The sequence below is a fragment of the Miniopterus natalensis genome, chromosome 2 (assembly GCF_054644295.1).
Source record: "Miniopterus natalensis isolate mMinNat1 chromosome 2, mMinNat1.hap1, whole genome shotgun sequence".
NCBI classification, from domain to species: Eukaryota; Metazoa; Chordata; class Mammalia; order Chiroptera; family Miniopteridae; genus Miniopterus; species Miniopterus natalensis.
The window spans coordinates 97106852-97126698 of record NC_142082.1 but is presented as its reverse complement, the minus strand read 5'-3'; the positions used below and the strand labels follow the sequence as shown (position 1 = coordinate 97126698).

Here is a 19847-nt window from a genome sequence, read left to right as displayed (position 1 = left end):
ACAACAACCCAAAATCTATCAGACACAGCAAAAGCAGTCCTAAGAGGAAAGTTTATAGCACTACAGGCCTACATCAAAAACGAAAAAAATTTTTAGTAAATTATCTAACCCTACAACTTAAATTAGAAAGCTCCCCTGTGAAGCTGTCCAGACCAGGGCTTTTGTTTGCTGGGAGTTTTTTTATTACTGCTTCGATTTCATGAGTTATTAGCCTATTCAGGTTTTCAGATTCCTCCTGATTCAGTTTTACATGATCTCCCTCATATGTGGAATCTAGTAAACAAAACAGACTGAGGAACAAAACAGATCCAGAGACACAGAAGCATGGAACAGACTGATGAATCTCAGTGGGAAGGGGGATGGGGGAGTGAGTGGGGAGAGATCAATCAAAGAATTTATATGCATATATGTATAACCCATGGGCACAGACAATAGTGTGTTGAAGGCCAGGGAGTGGGGGCGGATGCAGAGTGGAGGGGATCAATGGGGGAAAAAGGGAGATTATCTGTAATACTTTCGACAATAAAGATAAATTTTAAAAAAGAAGAAATAATCTTTTCTTTCTCATAACTGCAAGGTACTTTCAAACAATTTTAACTTTCTTTGAGGATCTCATCCACTCCCATGATTTTAAATACAATACCCTCAACTCCTTAGTTTATATCAATCAAGATGTTTCAAAGCCCCCAACCTGCCTACTCCAAATTATTTTAACGTGCTTTAACTCTGTACCCGCCCACACCTTCTCCAGTCTTTGGCCCTTTGGAAAGTTATGTATCTACTCTATTCATAGAAATCTGGAGTTCATTGTTAATTTCTTCTACTCTCTTCACCCACAGCCTTGCCATCCATCCCCAAGACCTATTCTACTTCCAAATTAAATGCTGAAACTGCCCACTAGTTAAATGCTAACACTCCTCTAGTCCTAGAAATTAAGCATCACTAATCTGCTGGACTTTTTTTTTTTAAGGTTCCCAATCACTTCTCACATGGCTTTCCAGTGTACTTAGGAGAAAAACGTAAGATTCTGCCCATGCCCTGTAAGATTCCTGCCTGATGTGATCCCGACTATATGCTAGGCTCCATTTCAGCACCACTCTTCCACACCCTGCTCATTAAGCTTCTGTATTTAGCAGAAGCCTTCTTTTAGTTTGTTGTAGGGTCCAAGATCCTGATTTCAGGAGCCCTTTGTACATACTTTCTTTGCCCAAAATGTTCTTTTCTGAACTTCTTTCTAGTCTCAGCCTGAATGTCACTCCCTCAAGATCCCTTCCTCTCAAACACCTCACTAACCCACCCCTGGTCTAACATTTGATCTCCCTTGTTATAAACTCACATCATCACTCACACCTCCTCAGCCGCATTCATCCAATTTGTAATTACGTTTACTTCTAATCTGCATCCCCTGTTGAACTGTATGTTTCATGAGGGCAAAGACCTATGTTCTTATTGCTGCTAACCCCTCCACTGCATCCCCCCAACTGAATTTTATCCCTCCCTCCCCTCCTGTATGCTAAAGGACAACCACTTAACACTTGAGCCTGTATCTCCATTATAAGGTAGGAAATTAGGACAATTTCCTCAAAATATGAAACAAGAAAAATAAAAGTATATTTGCCCTGCCTTTGGTCATGATTTTTTATTACTTCTATATTCAACCTCTAGAAGTAGTAACGTGGCCTGATCTTAGTACCTTGTCCCTTTTTAACCCTTAATCAAAGAAGCTAAAGGAACCCACACTTTCTCCTCCACACAAAGTTTAAAAACTAGGAGAGCAAAACAAACCTTGAACAATGTATGTTAATTCGGAAACAAACATTCATTTATTTTTAGGATACTTAGTATTGCAAATCTATGACCTCGTTTAATGACTGTTTTTAATACCAAAGTCTCCCTAGTATTTAAAGACGATGAAATAAGTAGAGGGATTTAAAAAAAATAGTAACCTTCTTTAGGTAAGTTAAACAGTTCCATGATTAAGACCTAACCTAAAGAAACAACAATATTTGCATCAATAAAGTCAATGGGGCCACAAATTTTAAAAGGCTGAACTTCAAGTACTAATAACTATTTCTCCAATACAAATTATTACTAAATAAAAATGTTTCATCTGGGTCGTAAATCTCAAAACTCATGACAATTTTTATCAGAATTCTTTCCCAGAGATGTTCTTCAGATGTTCACATAGTGGTCTTAAAGATCAAAGGAATACAAAAAGAATATGCAATATACACCAAGAAAAAATCTGTTTTTTCTCCCTTAATGGACAAATTTCAGAAAGTAAATAGTCAATCCTATCATTTACAATTCAATGAAATTTTCATTTTTTAAAATTATCTAGTATGAAAAGCTCTGAAGCAAAGGCAGTAACTCTTATTTCTCCCCTTTATTCAACTCTTCATGAGTTGAGTTCTACTTTTGTGTCTCTCAATTTCATCCATATCTAATACAATACTAATTACCATTCATAAAAATATACTTTTTATCAAGCTCATCAAAACTACCTTAAAATGTACCTATACATATCTAAAATATAACTCCATTTTGCAGATTAGTAAACCATTGTTATCCAGTAGCTTTCCTACAGCATACACCTGGCATACAAGCAGCAAAACCAGAGTTTGTCCCTAAAGTCCACATGCCTTTCATTATATCACATCATCCCTCAATCATATAGAACTAAAACTTGTGATCTACTCTAATACACTAACTGATAGAACACAAACATTAATTAGCTGAATACTTTTACAACATATAAGGATAGGGAAGAGATTAAAAGAATATCAGGCTTGCATAAAAAATGTCAATTACTGATAATAGCCTATATGCAAAATATTAGTATGATAACTGGGAAAAATCGTAAGAATATATTTTTTAAAGTAAACATTGATATCAAAAGAAATGGATTATAGGCAACTTTTATTTATCACATCACATATTTCTTTACTACCTAAACATTTTAAGAGCATGTTTTATTTTAATAACCAAAATATTCTTCAGAACTATCCACATACGCATACACCTATTTATTTCTGTATACTGCCTATTATGCTTTATTGTTTACATTTATTCATTTACAGATTCTCTCCCTGAAACTGAACACTGAGAACCTACCTAAAAATGTAACAGATTTCCTAGTTGATTTCTTTTTATTTATTTATTTTATATCTTTATTGATTTCAGAGAGAGGAAAGGAGAGGGAGAGAGAGAGATAGAAACATCAATGATGAGACAGTCATTGATAGAGCCCACAACCCGGGCATGTGCCCTGACCGGGAATCGAACCTCGATGGTCTGGATCCCAGGTCGACGCTCAACCACTGAGCCACGCCCAGCCGGGTGATTTCTTCTTTTTAAACGTTTTAAAATCCAGGCTAGTTTGTACTTTGTTTCACACGTCAACAAGAATCACTCAAGTTTTTTAAGATTTTTTTTTTTTAAGTTGATTTTTAAAGAGAGAGGAAGGGAGAGGGGGGCGGAGAGAGAGAGAGAGAGACATCAATGTGCGAGTGAAACACTGATCAGCTGCCTCCTGCACGACCCCTACCAGAGATCGAGCCGTAATCCAGGCATGTGCCCTGACTCGGAATCAAACCTGAAACCTTTCAGTATACAGCACAACACCCAACAAACTGAGCCACACCAGCCAGGGCCCTGAAGTTTTTGCAAAATAAGTGATTCAGTGAGGTCAGGCTGAGCTTTAGAAAAAAATTAATCTGTCTGTAGACTGGAGTACAGAATAGGATGCAAGTGCCTTGTAAATACACATAACTCCCTATATTCTAACACAATGGACTACGGTTAAAGTACAAAACAGGAGATAGCTGAGAAACTTAGGAAATAAGGACACTTAAAGGTCTCAACATTTGGGGAAGTGAAGGAGATGGTGAGAAGAATAAGACCAGGTTGAGTTCAAAGTCCCAGGAGTTAAGAGAGTTTCAAGGAATATAATAAGTTTCGAGTGTTACAGAATTAAGACAAAAAAAGAGGCACTTAAAGATTTGGCAAAAATGTCACTAGTGACCTAAAAGGAGCAGCTTTGGTATGACAAGTCAGTGAACTTTTAAAAAGGGTAGGAAAAGGAAGAAGTTTGCAAGTTTGAAAAAAATGCAGAGATTAAGAGGATATAGCGCTTTAGCCCACTTTTAGACTAATAAAGGAGCCAGCAGACAGAAGTTGGTCAAGAGAAAGATATAATCCTTCTCTCTACTATCTTGTGAGCATTCAATGAGTTTACCAGTGGTAGTAACAACTTCACGTTTGGTCCATATAGATAATTGTAGCTGCTGTTAACTGAGCACCTACTATTGGCCAGTCACATAGCCTATATTATTATTAATCCTTATTTCATAAGCAATCTTAGGAAAGCAAGGCATATACTCACTTAAGTACAGCAAGTAAGTATAGCAAAATTAGACTGAGAACATAGGATGCAATTACTGATACTGTGTGATATTTCTTTTAGAAGGGAGATTGAGTAAAAAAGTCTGGGCAAGAAAATCAACGATGAAAATGTAATATACAAATGAGGAGAACAGGGAAAAATAGAAGTAAGGAGTTTGTGTCATGGAAGACAAAGACTAACTTGAATAGAAGCTTCTCTTTGATGAGCAACACAAAACTATTTGGAGATACAGAATGAAATGACTTCCTAGGCAGGTGTTAAAACTCATCTGATTAAGAGCTATGCCCTAGCCAGTTTTGCTCAGTGGTTAGAGAGCATCAGCCCGTGGGCTGAAAGGTCCGGGGTTCAATTTCAGCCAAGGGTACATATCTCAGTTGCAGGCTCAATCCCAGGCCCGGGTCAGGGCATGTGTGGGAGATAACCAATCAATGTCTCTCTCTCCCCCCGCCCTAGCCAGTTCCACTCTCTCTGAAAAAGCAATGGAAAAAATCTCCTCCTGTGAGGATTAAACAAAATATAATTAAAAACAAAACAAAACAGAATATGTAATGTTAAAACAGACAAAAATAGTTTCGAGACTTACATTTAAGTCTTTTATCCATTTTGAGTTTATTCTTGTGTACGGTGTAAGTTGGTGGTCTAGTTTCATTTTTTTGCATTACCTGTCGAATTTTCCCAACTTAAATGTAAGTCGCAAAACCATAAAAATCCTAGAAGAAAACATAGGTAGCAAAATCTTGGACATCTCGCATAGCAGAATTTTCACCAATACATCTCCTAGGGCAAGAGAAACAAATTAAAAAACAAACTATAGTCCCAAACAAAAATTGGGACTATATCAAACTAAAAATCTATTGCACAGCAAAAGAAAAAGAAATCTTCATCAAAATGAAAAGGGAACCCACTGTATGGGAGAACATATTTGCCAATGATACATCTGATAACGGGTTAATTTCCAAAATATATAAAGAACTCATACAACTCACTATCAGGAAGACAAACAATCTGTACGTTCACCAAAGAGGACATACAGATGGCCAAGGGACATGAAAAAATGCTCAAGGACACTAATCATCAGAGAGATGCAAATTAAAACTACAATGAGATATCACCTCACACCTGCCAGAATGTCTACCATCAATAATTCAACAAACAACAAGTGCTGGCAAAGATATGGAGAAAAGGGAACCCTAGTACATTGCTGGTGGGGATGCAGACTGGTGCAACCACTGTGGAAAACAGTATGGAGTTTCCTCAAAAAATTAAAAATGGAACTGCCACTTGACCCAGTGATCCCACTTCTAGGAATATATCCTAAGAAGCCTGAAATACCAATAAGAAAGAATATATGCACCCCTATGTTCACAGCAGCATTATTTACAATAGCTAAGATCTGGAAAGAGCCCAAGTGCCCATCAGTAGATGAATGGATAAAAAAGCCATGGTACATTTATACAATGAAATACTATACAGCTGTTAAAAAAAAAAAAAAAAGGCTCTCTTACCCTTTTCAACAGCATGGGTTAACCTGGACGTTATTACGCTAAGCAAAATAAGCCAGTCAAAGATAGGCAACTTTCACATGATCTCACATATGTGAAAGCCAATAAACAAAATAAACTGACACACAAAATTGGTCCAGAGGCAGGAATGCATAGAGCAGAATGACAGATCTCAGAGGGAAGGGGGGAGGAGAGGTCGGGAAGATATTAACCAAAGAACTTATATACCTATATGCATAGCCCATGGACTCAGACAATAGTGTGATGAAGGCCTGGGGTGGAGCAGGGGCTAGGTAGAGGGGGGCCAAGGGAAGGATAATGGGGGACACATCTGTAATACTGTGAAGAATTTTTTTTAAATATTTAATTAAAAAAAGAAAATATAATACGTTAAAATAATAAACCCAACATTATAGTTAAAAAATAAAAAAACAGCCCAACTGGTGTAGCTCAGAGGTTGAGCTTCAACCTATGATCCAGGAGATTGTGGTTTGGTTCCCGGTCAGGGCACATGCCCGAGTTGATGGCTCAATCCCCAGTATGGGGCGTGGAGAAGGCAGCTGATCAATGACTTTCTTATCATTGACGTTTCTATCTCTCTTTCAAATGAATAAAGACATATTTTTAAAAGGAAATTTTTTAAAAAATAAAAACAGCCCGGGCCAGTTTTGCTAAGTGGTTAGAGCACTGGCATACGGACTGAAGGGTCCTGGGTTCGATTCCAGTCAAGGGCACGTACCTCAGTTGCAGGCTAGATCCCCAGCTCGTCTGGGCAAGTGTGGGGGACAACCAATGTGTCTTTCTCACATCATTGTCTCTCTCTCCCCTCCACCCCTTTCCACTCTCTCTAAAAAGCAATGGAAAAAATATCCTCAGACAAAAATAAACATAGAAAGTGAGATAATATTCACAGTAATGATAGCTGTAAAGCTAAAACTAGGTTAACTTTACAGTAATGATTTTATATAACCAATTAAAACAAGGTCGAAATTTTTATTACTTCTAAACAAACACAGAACCATGAACATACAAGAATTCTGATACCATGTTAGGGCCAGAAAGAAAATAAACTAGAATAATTAAAATATGACAACCTTCAAAGAAAAAATATAAATATAAATATAAAACAAATAGATATAATAAAAATTTCATTTAATCTAAATTTTCACTTCCACTCTAACGTTTCCTTAATCCAACTGAACTGAAAGCACAATTCATCAAGAGGATAATCACAGGATCTAACCAACAACTTACAAATTCCAAATTAGAGTTCTGAAGTGTAGCATTCAAAGTCTACATGAAAAGCCCGGCCGGGCGTGGCTCAGCGGTTGAGCGTAGACCTAGGATCCAGGCGATCAGGGTTCGATTCCCGGTCAGGGCACATGCCCGGGTTGCGGGCTCAATCAATGACTCTCTCATCATTGATGTTTCTATCTCTCTCTCCCCCTCTCCTTTCCTCTCTCTGAAATCAATAAAGATATATTTTAAAAAAAAACAAAGTCTACATGAAATGCTCGTCTAAGCATAGAGCCGAAGAAATTGCTGGCCAACCGTTAACAGAAAACATCTATTTTGTATGACTTCATGATATACAATATATGTTGAATAAATAATTGTTGAATAAATAACTTCTACACTGTCCTGACTGAGTGGCCTGAACTATTCTTAGTTTGGTCCAGCTCAATAGTCCAAGAAACACTCTTCCTAGGCAAAAGACATGCCTTTTTGAAATAACTGATTATAAAACTGTTCCAGCATTACAAGAAAAGGTTCTTTAATGGTTTTAAGTTAGAAAACCATAATTTCAGTTCCAAATTCTTACAAAAATAAAATCAAGGTATGTACGGTAACTACAGTAAAATATACACATGGCATTGCTATAAAGTAAAAAAACAAAAGCAAAAACAAAACAAAACTGAATTTGTCTCATTGAATTAGTCACATTTTATAAACTCTCTTCTGTCTGAAACCTCTAATGTGATCACAATTTTACCTAAAATAGCCATTTAAGTATTTTTCCTCCTCAATATAAATGGTTAGAAAGAAATGATTTTACTGCAAGAATTACTATAGATCTTTCACAATTTCTTTAATTTGAGATTGCTACAATTCTATTCCTAGTAAATTTACCTTAAAATTACAATTTAACATTAACTTTTAGTATCAGAATCATACTAAAATATTTAATAATTGAAGGATAAAATATTTTAAACTGCTTATTTGAGTTATAATTGACATACAACATTGTATTAGTTTTAGATTTTTTTTTTTAACTTTAAATTCACAAAAACAAATCTGACTTCAAATTCACTAGGAACCATATTGAGGGGAAAAAATCTAGAACCTCTGTAGAAGAGAAACCTGATCCTGGGCAGCGTATTTACATTAAAAAAAAAAAAAAAAAAGTTGAAGTTCTCTAACCATAATTTGATAACTCTTCAAGAAGCATAAACAAAAACAAGATAACATGTAATGAAACAAATATGCAAGTTTTTTTAAAACCAGATCTATTAAATATTCATTAGCTATTTATCCCAACATCCAAAGTTTACTCTTAAATCATTTCTTAAAATAGTAAACATTAATACTTACAGGACATTGATCAAATTAATAAAACTAAAATCCTCAACAGTCACATCCTCTTCCAAATGAAATATTATGAATTTTCCTTAAATTTTATTACTTCCAATTTTCAGTGGACTGCTATGAAGTTAAAACAGAATAGAACAAATCCAAAACTAATGATGTAATGAAGTGATTTTGCAAACCCCTATGCACATCATTTTTTAACTCTAAATTTTATTTTTCAATGGTATACAAAAATTTATTCTAGGACACTGGCTGGGTAGCTCAGTTGGTTGGAGTGTTGTCCTGATACACCAAGGTTGCAGGTTCAATTCCCCGTCAGGGCACAAACTTGGTTGCAGGTTCAATCCCCAATCAGGGCACATACTAGAGGTAACCAATTGATGTTTCTCTCTCACATCAATGTCCCTCTCTCTCTCTCTCTCCCTCTCCCTCCCCTTCCTTTCTCTCTAAAATCAATAAAAACATATCCTTGGGCAAAGGTTTTTAAAAGACTATAAAGACTTGTACAAGACGGTATATCAAGCTCCATATCCATAAAAAAATCTGAAACATCCATGTCAGCACCTGTGTGACATCTGACTGATACAGGACTGTCTCACCAAATGAGATACAAAACTCTAGCCCATGAGATAATATATAAGCAGAACATGGAAAAGTAGGGACCACCCTGTATCCTTCCCCCAACTGTGTAAAAGGACAGGTGGGAGGAGAAGATGACTCATACTATTAAGAATGCACTAGCCCGGGCTGGAGTGGCTCAGTTAGTTGAGCTTCACTCACTGGTTCAATTCCCAGTCAGGGCACATACTCAAGTTTTGGGTTTGATCCCAGGTAGGGGTGAGTGCAGGAGGCAATCAATCAATGTTTCTCTCTCTCTCCCTTCCTCTCTCTCTAAAAATCAATTTTTTAAAAAAAATTAAAAATAAATAATAAAAGAATGCACTAAAGAAAGATGTCATAATTATGCAAAGTATTTTAACTGTCAAAATACTTCTTAAGTACATCTAATAGCACCTAACTCATATTGTCAGGTTCTCTTTATCTTATTGTCTGGCACAATAAAACACCATTAACTGATGCTTTAAAATAATTTTTAATTCTGCGCTAAATCACTAAGCAAAACAAGAACGACATTTTGGTATTTTCTTCCTCTACAAATTAAGAATACAAACTACTTATATCAATGGGTTTTCATGAAAATTAAATTACTTAATACATGTTAAAAATTAGTTTGGACATGTGTGGAAATTACAGAATATAAATGATAGGTACACAGAGATTCAGTATACTACTCTCACTCATAAATTTTAAAGTTTCTAAATAAACTTTTTTTTTAACTTAGCTTACAATTGTGCTGGCATACAACAGGGGCTCAATCCCTATTTTAATTATCCCACAACCTACTTGCTAAGATTAAATGAAATAACACATGAGTGTCCTGCACTGTGCCTAAATTGTATCTACTTAATATAAGCTGTCATCCCCACATCATCCTTCATAATCAGTATTCAGCAAATATTCATCATCAATTAAGTGTCTTTTGACCCATTTGGGACTTAGTAATTAAGTATAAGCTACTATACTTATGACTTACCTCTTACAAAAGATCTTCAAGTTACAGGTATCAACTGTCAATGGGCTCAAGAGATACAATGTGTCAGAGTGCTAACTTCACTGATATTTTATATTTTGTAACTAATTTCAAATAAGAGAGGTTTTGACTGGTTATGTTTATCTTACTATCTAGAATATTACCAGACAGACTTAAAACCAACAAATCATAACCACTAAACAATAACTCTCAGTTAACATATTTAAGAATTACTCAAGTGAAGCCCTGGCCAGGTAGCTCTGTTGGTTAAAGTCCCAATATCCCAGGGTTGTGATCTGATCCCTGGTCAGGGCATATACAATAATCAATCAATGAATGCATAAACAAGTGGAACAAATTGATGCTTCTTTCTCTCTCTTCCTCTCTCTCTCTAAAATTAATTTTTAAAATTTAAAAACATTTATTTAAAAAAAAAAAAGGAATGACTCAAGTGAAGACTCTGAGCACAAAAGATGGGGAACTCAGAGAGCAGTGGGCTAGTGTGATAAGCATACTACTTGATGAACTAAGAGTACTAAAGGAGCAGACTTATGTCTGTGCAAAGACATGAAAGAGACCTATCAACTCATGAACCCAAAGAGTAAGAATCTGAGTTTTAAAACTGACAAAAAGTTAAATGGTTCTTTCTATTTTTCCAGTACCTTCAATTAATTATTCATTGTAAGGGTAGAAAAAATGTTAAAGATGGTTGCTTGCATACCACTTAAAACGAAGTAACTTCAGTTCCCACTGTGGAACTCTAGAGGGCGCAAGAAATATGCCCTCGTTCCCACCAACCCACCTCTGGGTAACGTGAGCAGCGAAGCTGCAGGACTTGAGGTTTGTGTTGCAGTAAGCAGAAGCAGTATCTGCAGCGGTTCATCTGCAGCGCCCACTCCCAGGGCCTTCCCAGCCATTACCCAGGCTTGCCCCAGGGGCAGCTGCCACCAAGGAAAAGCTCCTCCCCATAAAAACAACGGGACAGACAAGTCCCAGGCCTGAACCCCTACAACCTGAAAACTTCCTCTAAGAGGGGCAAATCGGGGGCAAAGAACTCACAATGAGGGTGTTTTCCTTCTCACTTTCTGTCAAAGATTCGCCACACAGGGTTGAAGGTGATTCCTGCTCCTGGGGTAAGAGGAAAAAATGAGAAATGTATCAAGAACAATATCCAGGTTGGACAACCAACCCTTCCCACAAGAAAAAGACAGAGAAGGTAATAAGAGGTCAAGGAGGTTCGGTCCTCCTGTTATCACTGCCCAACTGGAGACCAACAATCCCTCGTACGTAAAGCGGAGCAAAACGGCGTAAAATACGAATTTGGTCCCAAAACCCAAGTGAAACGCAAAATCTGGAGGGAGAAAGAGGAGGGCATCCAACCTGCCCCAGGGAAGGGAGCGGGGGAAGGGCAAATGTTGCCTCGACGCCAGCAAGGGTATGATATTTTCTCCCAAATGGGTCCACCGGTGTCTCTCCCGTCACTCCGGGCACCAACTCCAAGGTAGGAGCGGCTCACTTCGCCACTGGGATGAAATCTCCCATATTTGCCCCAAGCGTTTACCCTGGGCCCGAGACTCGCCTTCCCCCCCCCCCACCCCCCGCCCGCCCGCAGTCGGCGACCGGCTGCGCTGCCTCCCCGTCCGCCATTAGAGACCCAGCCAAACAATACGTGCGGAGCAGGGCCGCGTAGTGCCGGGGAGGGGAGCGCAGAGCAGGGCCCGGCGCGGGCGCGGACCCTCGCCCCCAAACTTGGGGACCCCAGGCTCCGGCGCAGCCCCGGGAACAGGAGGACCAAGCGCCCCTCCCCCGCCGCCCCCCGGAGAAAAAGGAAAATGCCTGCGACCCCCCCCCCCCGCCCCGGCGACCCCGCGGGGCGCCCCCCACCCGGGGTCCTCACCCGGCCCTCCGGGCCTCGCAATGCGAGCCCGCAGCCCTCGGGCCGCACGCGACGGTGCCGCGACATGAGCAAGCCCGGACCAGCCTCCCGGGTCCGACGCGCAGCGGCGACGGCGGCCGTGCCGTCAGGGTTAGTCCAGGGCTGGTGGGAGGCTCCGGAGGCCGCCCTCGCCCATCTCCGCCTCCCCGGCCACCTACGCCTCCCGAGGCTGCGCTGCACCCAGCCACCCCCACAGACCGCGGGCCGGGACTGCGAAGACCGCGGGGACGAGCCTCACCCGGTTCTGGCTGCGGCTCCGCGGAACGAACCTCCCCTCCCCCGACCCACCCCCTTCGGCGACGCGCACAACTCCGCTCGGTCCAGTCCCGGGTTTAGCGCTGTGAGCAGGCGGAGGCGGAGGCGGCGGAGGCGGCGGTGGGCTGAGCCCGAGTACGCCCCGCCCTCCGCACCCCCATTGGCTGGCAGGGAGGGCCGGCCGGGGCGCCTGGGGTGCATCCATTGGCTACATCTACCTTCCTTCAGGAACCCCTTGAGGGGATGGGACAAAAGGCTGTCCATCAGAAGCGGGCCACACCCCCTACGTTTCCATACCCTCGCCCCAATGCCTGCCCGGGCTTGGGCTGCGTCCCTCCTCCCTCTTCGCCCCCGCCCACCGCCCCGCCCCCACCCGGTCCGTCAGGTCAGCGGCCCGACTTTCGTTGCTGCCAGAGCCGCCCGGGGCTGGGCCCCTGGGGGAGGGAGGGGACTCTCTGGGTCCGACAGTCCGAGACCCCGAGGCCGGGCCGCCTGCCCTTGCTCCAGCCCGGGCGCCCATGATGCTGCGGCGTTTCCCAGAATTTTTGCCCGGGGAAGGACTCGGCCTCGATGTCCCCAACGCCCTCCTGTCCAGATCCTGGAGGCCCGGTGCGGGCGAGGGGGCAGGGGCTGCCGTGGGCCGACGGGGGTCGGGCAACGGGCGAAGGCGTTCCCGAGCGCTCCGGGGCAGACGCATGTCCACCCGCGCCTTGTCCCGTGAGGAGCAGCCCCACCGCCCGTCATGGCTGCGGGAGGAGACGGTGTCCTCCATCTTGTCGGGACCCACTCGAACCGGGCCTATGGGGCTGGGCGACGTGTCCTCGTGCATCCCCCGCTGCGCTGCGCCATTTGGGCAAGGGACAGACTGTTCTGGGAGTCCGCGTGGGGCCCGGGAACTGGAATCAGCCGGAAGACCCAGACGCCGTTCCCCGCCCCAAAGGCCAAGATGGAGGCGCTGCGGGCGCCTGTGGAGTCGGGCCCGCGGGTGGACGGGCCAGGGCCGCCACCGCCCTGCACCGTTTGGCCTTCCGGAGTGAGGGACCAACCGCAGGCCTCGTCACCGGGGGGGAGCAGCCCACCGGCTGCGGCTCCTCTTTTGTTTCCGATTCATCCCGACGTCTCGGGCCCACGCAAGACCCAGTGCGGTTCCAGGACTCCCGTCCCGCCCTAGCGGCCGATGTCGGGATGACAGCGACGGAGTTGGAGACATGGATGGACGGATGAATTTTGACTTCTCAATTCCACCATTATCCACCACTGCCTACTAATAAATAGACGTGTGATGTTACCATTGAATGTTCTACAAGATGAGGATGAACGGGAACGTTGTAGTGAAGTTAATCATCTTCTAAGGTCTCAGTAAAGACTGACGATAAACACTGTAGACTCCACTTACAGCAGGAGAAATTGAGATTCACTCATGAATTACGAATTTTAAAATCAAGTAATTCTTTCACCTAGGGAAAATGCAATAAATATAATGTTCTTTATTTAAGTTGAATATCCAACATGTATTTCAACTAGTTTTCTCAAAATAGTGTCGCTGGGGATGAGGGTTTAGTAAAACTTTTTTAATAATTGTAAACTTTTCAGTTCTCAATACAATGAAATATCCTTACAGACTTTACACACAGTTCTATTTTGCATTGACAATTTTTTTTTTGTTAAATTCTCACCCGAAGATATTTTTGTCTCCCCTATGAACCCCTCCTGGGGCCAGGGATCTCTGCAACCCAGATACATTGCCCTTGACCCAAATCTAAAATGTAACCCTTGGTGCAGGGGGTGGAGGCTCCAACCACTTCACCACACCACCAGTATATGCATTGACATTCTAGATGGCACTATCTTAATAATAAATGGCCTTTTACCAAATACAGAGCAACACTGTAATAAGTCCATGAAAACTCCTACCACCGCTCTTGTGTTATCACTGAGTTTATAGTTATAAGGCTTAGAGATAATTCCAAATAAGTTATCCCACAGACTTAAATGACAGATCATGTTCCCACATGAGTTCAAGGAAGCTCTGTACTGCTACTAATTCCCTGGCATCATTGCCATATAATTAACAAGAGTAAATGACAGTTTTATGTATTATTCACATTTGGTATTCCATCATTAAAATCCATTTATCTATGAAAATGTTCACTGGGTTACCCACATAATATCAAGAATTTTAGCTGAGAATTTAGAACTGGGGGAAAAAAGTTTTTGTGTCAATTTTTATACTACACTTAATTTATATAAAAGAACTTTTTAAAATAAATATTTTAATGTCCATAATTTCCAAAAGGTAGAAACATCCCAAATATTCATTAACTGATGAATGCCTAAACAAATGTGGTCTATCCGTACAATGGAATATTATTCAGTCATAACAAGGAATGAAGTTCTGATACATGCTACAACATGGATGAACCTTGAAGACATAATGCTACATTAAATAAGCCAAACCCAAAAGACCACACATTGTATGATTCCATATATGTGATTGTCCAGAGCAGATAAACCTACAGAGACAGAAAGCAGCTTAGTAGTTGCCTGGTCCTAGGGAGGTGGGGAGTGATAGCTGCAGTGTGTGGGATTTATTTTTGGAGCAATGAAAATGTTCTAAAATTTTTTGTAGTGATGGTTGAACAACTCCAAATATACTAAAATCCATTGAATTGTTCACTTTAAATGGGTGAATTGTGTGGTATGGAATTATAACTCAATAAAGCTGTTACTAAAAATGTGTGTATGTGGAGTTATTCTGTGCTAATCACAAAAGCATACACAGCATTGCAGGAAGGCAACATGAAGACTTGAGCAGAGACTTGCATTTAAAATACTTGTTTGGCCACTCAGAACCATGAGGACATTACCTTCCCCTAAGCCTCAGTTTAGTCACTTATAAAATAAAGCGACACAGCATTGTTTTAAGAATGAAATAACTTATGTGAAAGTGATATAAAAATGTTAGAAGTTGCTAAGAGTAGGTCTTAAAAGTTCTCTCCACAAGAAAGAAAAAATTTGTAACTGTGGTCCTGGATGTTACCTAGACTTACTGTGGTGATCATTTCCCAATTTATACATACATTGAATCATGTTGTACACCTAAAAGTAATATCATGTTATATATCAATTATATCTTAATTTTTAAATGTTAGATATGATTGTATTTTTTAAAACCAAGAACTCACCAGTAATTGAGATGCAATATAGTAGTTATTCTGAGAATAACTTAGGAGCTAGACAGCCCAAATTTGAATTCTTACTTTACCCACAACTAACTGGGTGATTTTAGGCATGTGTTAACTTTCTAAGCCATATTTTTAACTCAAGTAAAATGTAAATAACAGTTCCAGTCTCATAGAGTTTTAGGGTGGATTAAATGAGCATAAACATACAAAACTTGCACCTCACACTTGGTAAGACCTCAAAAAAATTTAGCTGTTTTTATTAATAATTGACTTAGAGGAATATTAGAAAAAATCTTTATAATATTTGTGAGGAAAAGAAATGTTGATATCTCTATCATAAATACTGAGCTAGTGCCTATCCAAAAAACAACAATAATCGCAATAAACAGGTCAAATCTTGGAAGAAATGTACTCCAAATCAAAGTCTAATAATTTTTTCTTAGAAAGGAGCTTAGCATAATCTATCTCACCCTCCCAGTATGAATGATAGTAGACTAGAAGTTCAGATAAAAGAATTGTTTAGGTCCTGACCTGTGTTACTCCATGGTTAGTGTGTCGGCCATCCCACCAAGGGGTCTCGGTTCAATTCCCTATCAAGGGGCACATACGTTGGTTGCAGATTCCATCCCTGCTCCTGTAGGGGCGAATGCGGAAGGCAGCCAATCCATGTGTCTCTCTGACATCCCCCCTCTTCCACCCTCTCTGAAAAATCAATGCAAAAAATATCCTCGGGTGAGGATTTTTTTTTTTTTTTAAATTGTTTGGGGTGGGAAATTGGAGCACTAAGGTAGACTAGCATTTCAACTTTTACCATTGAAAAGAAAAAAAGGCAAACCCTTGCCAGTTAGCTCAGTTCATTAGAGCATCTTCCCAGTACACCAAGATTTCAGGTTCGATCCCCAGTCAAGGCACATACAGGAGTCAACCAATGAATGCATAAATAAGTGGAACAACAAATCAATGTTTGTCTCTTTCTCACTCTTTCTCTCTCTCTTTCAAAATCAATTTTAAAAATTTACTAGAAAAGAAAAAAAGCAATATTTTAATCATTGAAACACTGAGGAAATTTTCCTGTGGGAGAAGGAAATTGTTCTGTGTTATTGTGAATAAGAACTCATTATCCTCTTAACAATTTGTGAAGTAGTTAATATTACTGTCACACTTTTACAAATGAGGAAACTGAGGCAAAGAAAGGTTAAGGAATTTAATCCAAGGTCACATAGGTAGCAAGTGGTGGAGAGGGACTCATGGCCCTAAGATTCTTGGCTCCAGAGTCCTTACTCTTAAGCACCTCACCATGCTGCCTCTCCAAAATGCCGCTTCTCCTAATTCATAAAATTTAACTCTTAAACATATCATTTTAGATAGTTTAAAACACCACACAAAGTAATACATTGTAGAGCATTGGCTTATAAACTTTTTTTGACTGTGACAATCACTAGAAAACATATTATACACAAAGACCCAGTACTAACCCACCTATATACTTAACTACATAATTGAAAAGTAGGTTACATTAGAGAATTATTGCCTTTACTACCTTAGGTGGATTTTAATATTTTCTATTCTAATCCATTTAAACAGTCGGTACTGTTTTCTTCCATTTTGTTGTTGTTGTTGTTGTTTTTGTGGGGGGTGTGTTTTTTTGTGGTGTTTTATTATTTTTTTTTATTGCATTTTAGGGAGAGAGGAAAGGAGAGGGAGAAAGAGAGAAACATCAACATTAAGAGCAGCATATCAATTGGCTGCCTCCCAAACGTCCTCCACCGGGAATAGAGCCCAAAACCTGGGTATATGCTCTGACTGGGAATCGAACTAGCAACACTTTGGTGCACAAGACATTGCCCAACCAACCCAGCCACGCAAGCCAGGGCTGTTGTTGCTGTTTTTAATAAACAGTGGTTCCAACCCACCAAATTGATTTCATGGCTTACAAACTGTGGTTTGAAAAACACAATTCTAGAGAAAGCAAATCATAGATAAGTTCAAGTTCTAAAACAACTAAAAACACAATGACATCAGAAACTGAGAGTAACATGGAATGACCTATAGGTAGAAAACTTCAATTTAAAAAGAAGAGATTTAAGTTGCCATCCTTCCTAAAATACATGAAATACTTATTTCTTCTCTACAACATGTGTTACACCTTATGAACCCATACTGCAGCTGATTAGCCATGGGAAAAGCAATGCAGTGATTCGGAAGAGAATGCAGAATTTGCCTTGATCCTGATTCCACAGTTTGTTAGCTTTGGGACCCTAGACCTTGTTGAACCTCAGTTTCTTCTTCAATGAAATGAGGGAATTGTACATAATATGACCTTGATGGAAAATTCTTCTCTTTCCTTATAGTCTTCTCATCCTTTCTCATCCCCAATGCCTCCAAATAACTTTCTCACTTTTCCAGCTTATTATGAACATTCCCTTCCTCTCAGTTCCTGTGGCTTTTTATTAAATGATAAAATATGTTTACCTCTATATCCTTTTCTTTTTTTTTTTTTTAAATATATCTTTATTGATTTCAGAGAGAGGAAAGGAGAGGGAGAGAGAGAGCTAGAAACATCAATGATGAGAGAGTCATTGCTCGGCTGCAGCCCGCAACCCGGGCATGTGCCCTGACCGGGAATCGAACCCTGATCGCCTGGATCCTAGGTCGACGCTCAACCACTGAGCCACGCCCAGCCGGGCTACCTCTATATTCTTAACAAAGATTTTCCTTCACTCCTCCTTCTTGGTTCACTGGAGTATTAGGACCCATCATGTTCCTCATTTCATCTCCCAGGCAGCAATGCCCACCACAGTGCCTTCTAAGTTTTAAGGGTACTAAGTTTTAGGGGTAGAAAATACAAGCAAATTTTGAAGATAAAATTATATTAGATAATTACAGAGGGCCTTTCCAGCAATTAAATTCTGTGATCTTATAAAATCATAAGCTGAAAATAATGATTTAAGGCTTAATTTTTGCCTATTTAAGGGTTCCTTGTATTATCAACTCTTATTTTTTTATTTTCTGTACTAGGTAGCTATTCTTTAAGAGATTAAAGCAGGTTTAATAAAATAAAATCATTTTTAATAAATACACACTCGGTGACCAAAAAAAAGACAGAAAACCTGAAAAGTGCAAAGAAAAAAAAAGTACCAATGATCCTTGCACCCTAGGATCACTGTTGTTAACATTTTTTTCAACAGACCTTATTTTTTATAGCACTTTAAGTTCACAACAGAATTGAGCAGAAGGTACAGTGTTCCCATACACCCCTGCCCCCACACATGAACAGCCTCCCAGACTAGCAACATTCAGCACCAGAGTGGTATACCTGTTACAGTGGATAAACCTATGTTGACACATCATACTCACTCAAAGTCCATAGATTACCTTAGGGTTCACTCTCGGTGTTGTACATTTTATAGGTTTGAGCAAATGTAAAATGGCATGTATCCACCATTATAGTATCACACAGAATAGTTTCACTCCCCTGTGCTCCACCTGTTCATTCCTCCCTGCCCCCTAACTCATGGCAACCAATGATCTTTTTACTGTGTCCATAATTTGCAGAATGTCAGAGTTGAGATTATACATTATTTAGCCTTTTCAGATATCATATAGCCTTTCTAGATTGGCTCCTTTCACTTAGCAATAAGCATTTTAGGGTCTACAAAGTCTTTTCTGACTTCATAGCTCATTAATGTATTTTTAAAATTTTTTTAATGCTCACCCAAGGATATTTTTTCCATTGTTTTTCAGAGAGAGTGGAAGAAAGAGAGAGAGAAACATTGGTGTGAAAGAGACACATCAATTGGTTGCCTCTCACACAGTGTCCAGTCCATGGCCAGGGATCAAGCCTGCAACAAAGGTATGTGTCCTTGGCTGGAATTGAACCCTGACCCTCCAATCCTCAGACCAACACTCTAACCACTGAGCCAAACCGGCCAGGGCCATAGCTCATTTATTTTTACCACAGAATAATATTCTATTGTCTGGATGAACCACAGCTTATTCATTCACCTACTGAAGGATTTCTTGGTTCCTTGCAAGTTTTAGCTATTGTGAACAAAGCTGCTACAAACATTCATGTGAAGGTTTTTGTGTGCACGTAAGTTTTCAAGTCATTTGGATAAATACCAAGGAGCACGGTTGCTGGATCTTATGAGAAGAGTATATTAAGTTTTGTAAGAAACCGCCAAGCTGTCTTTTAAAGTGGAAACTTTCATTTCCACCAGTAATGAGTGAGGGTTGCTGTTGCTCCACATCCTCATCAGTGTTTGGTGTTGTTAGTGTTTTAGGTTTTCACCATTACGTATAATAAGTATGTAGTGGTAGCTCGTTGTTGTTTTACATTGTTAATGTTCTGATGTATAAATATTTTCCCACAAAATATTTTTTT

General features: G+C 40.1%; 1 protein-coding gene across 2 annotated transcripts in view; it reads right to left on the bottom strand.

Annotated features, from left to right (window-relative positions):
- ZMYM2 (zinc finger MYM-type containing 2) overlaps positions 1-12278 on the bottom strand; it is a 124101-nt gene extending 111823 nt beyond the window's left edge. For both annotated transcript variants that reach the window (XM_016203569.2, XM_016203570.2), the window contains exons 1-2: positions 12262-12278; positions 11147-11215 (exon numbers count right to left, since the gene is read on the bottom strand). The gene's annotated coding sequence lies outside the window, so the exon portion shown is untranslated. The remainder of the gene's footprint in view (positions 1-11146; positions 11216-12261) is intronic.
- Between the last annotated feature and the right edge of the window lie 7569 nt (positions 12279-19847).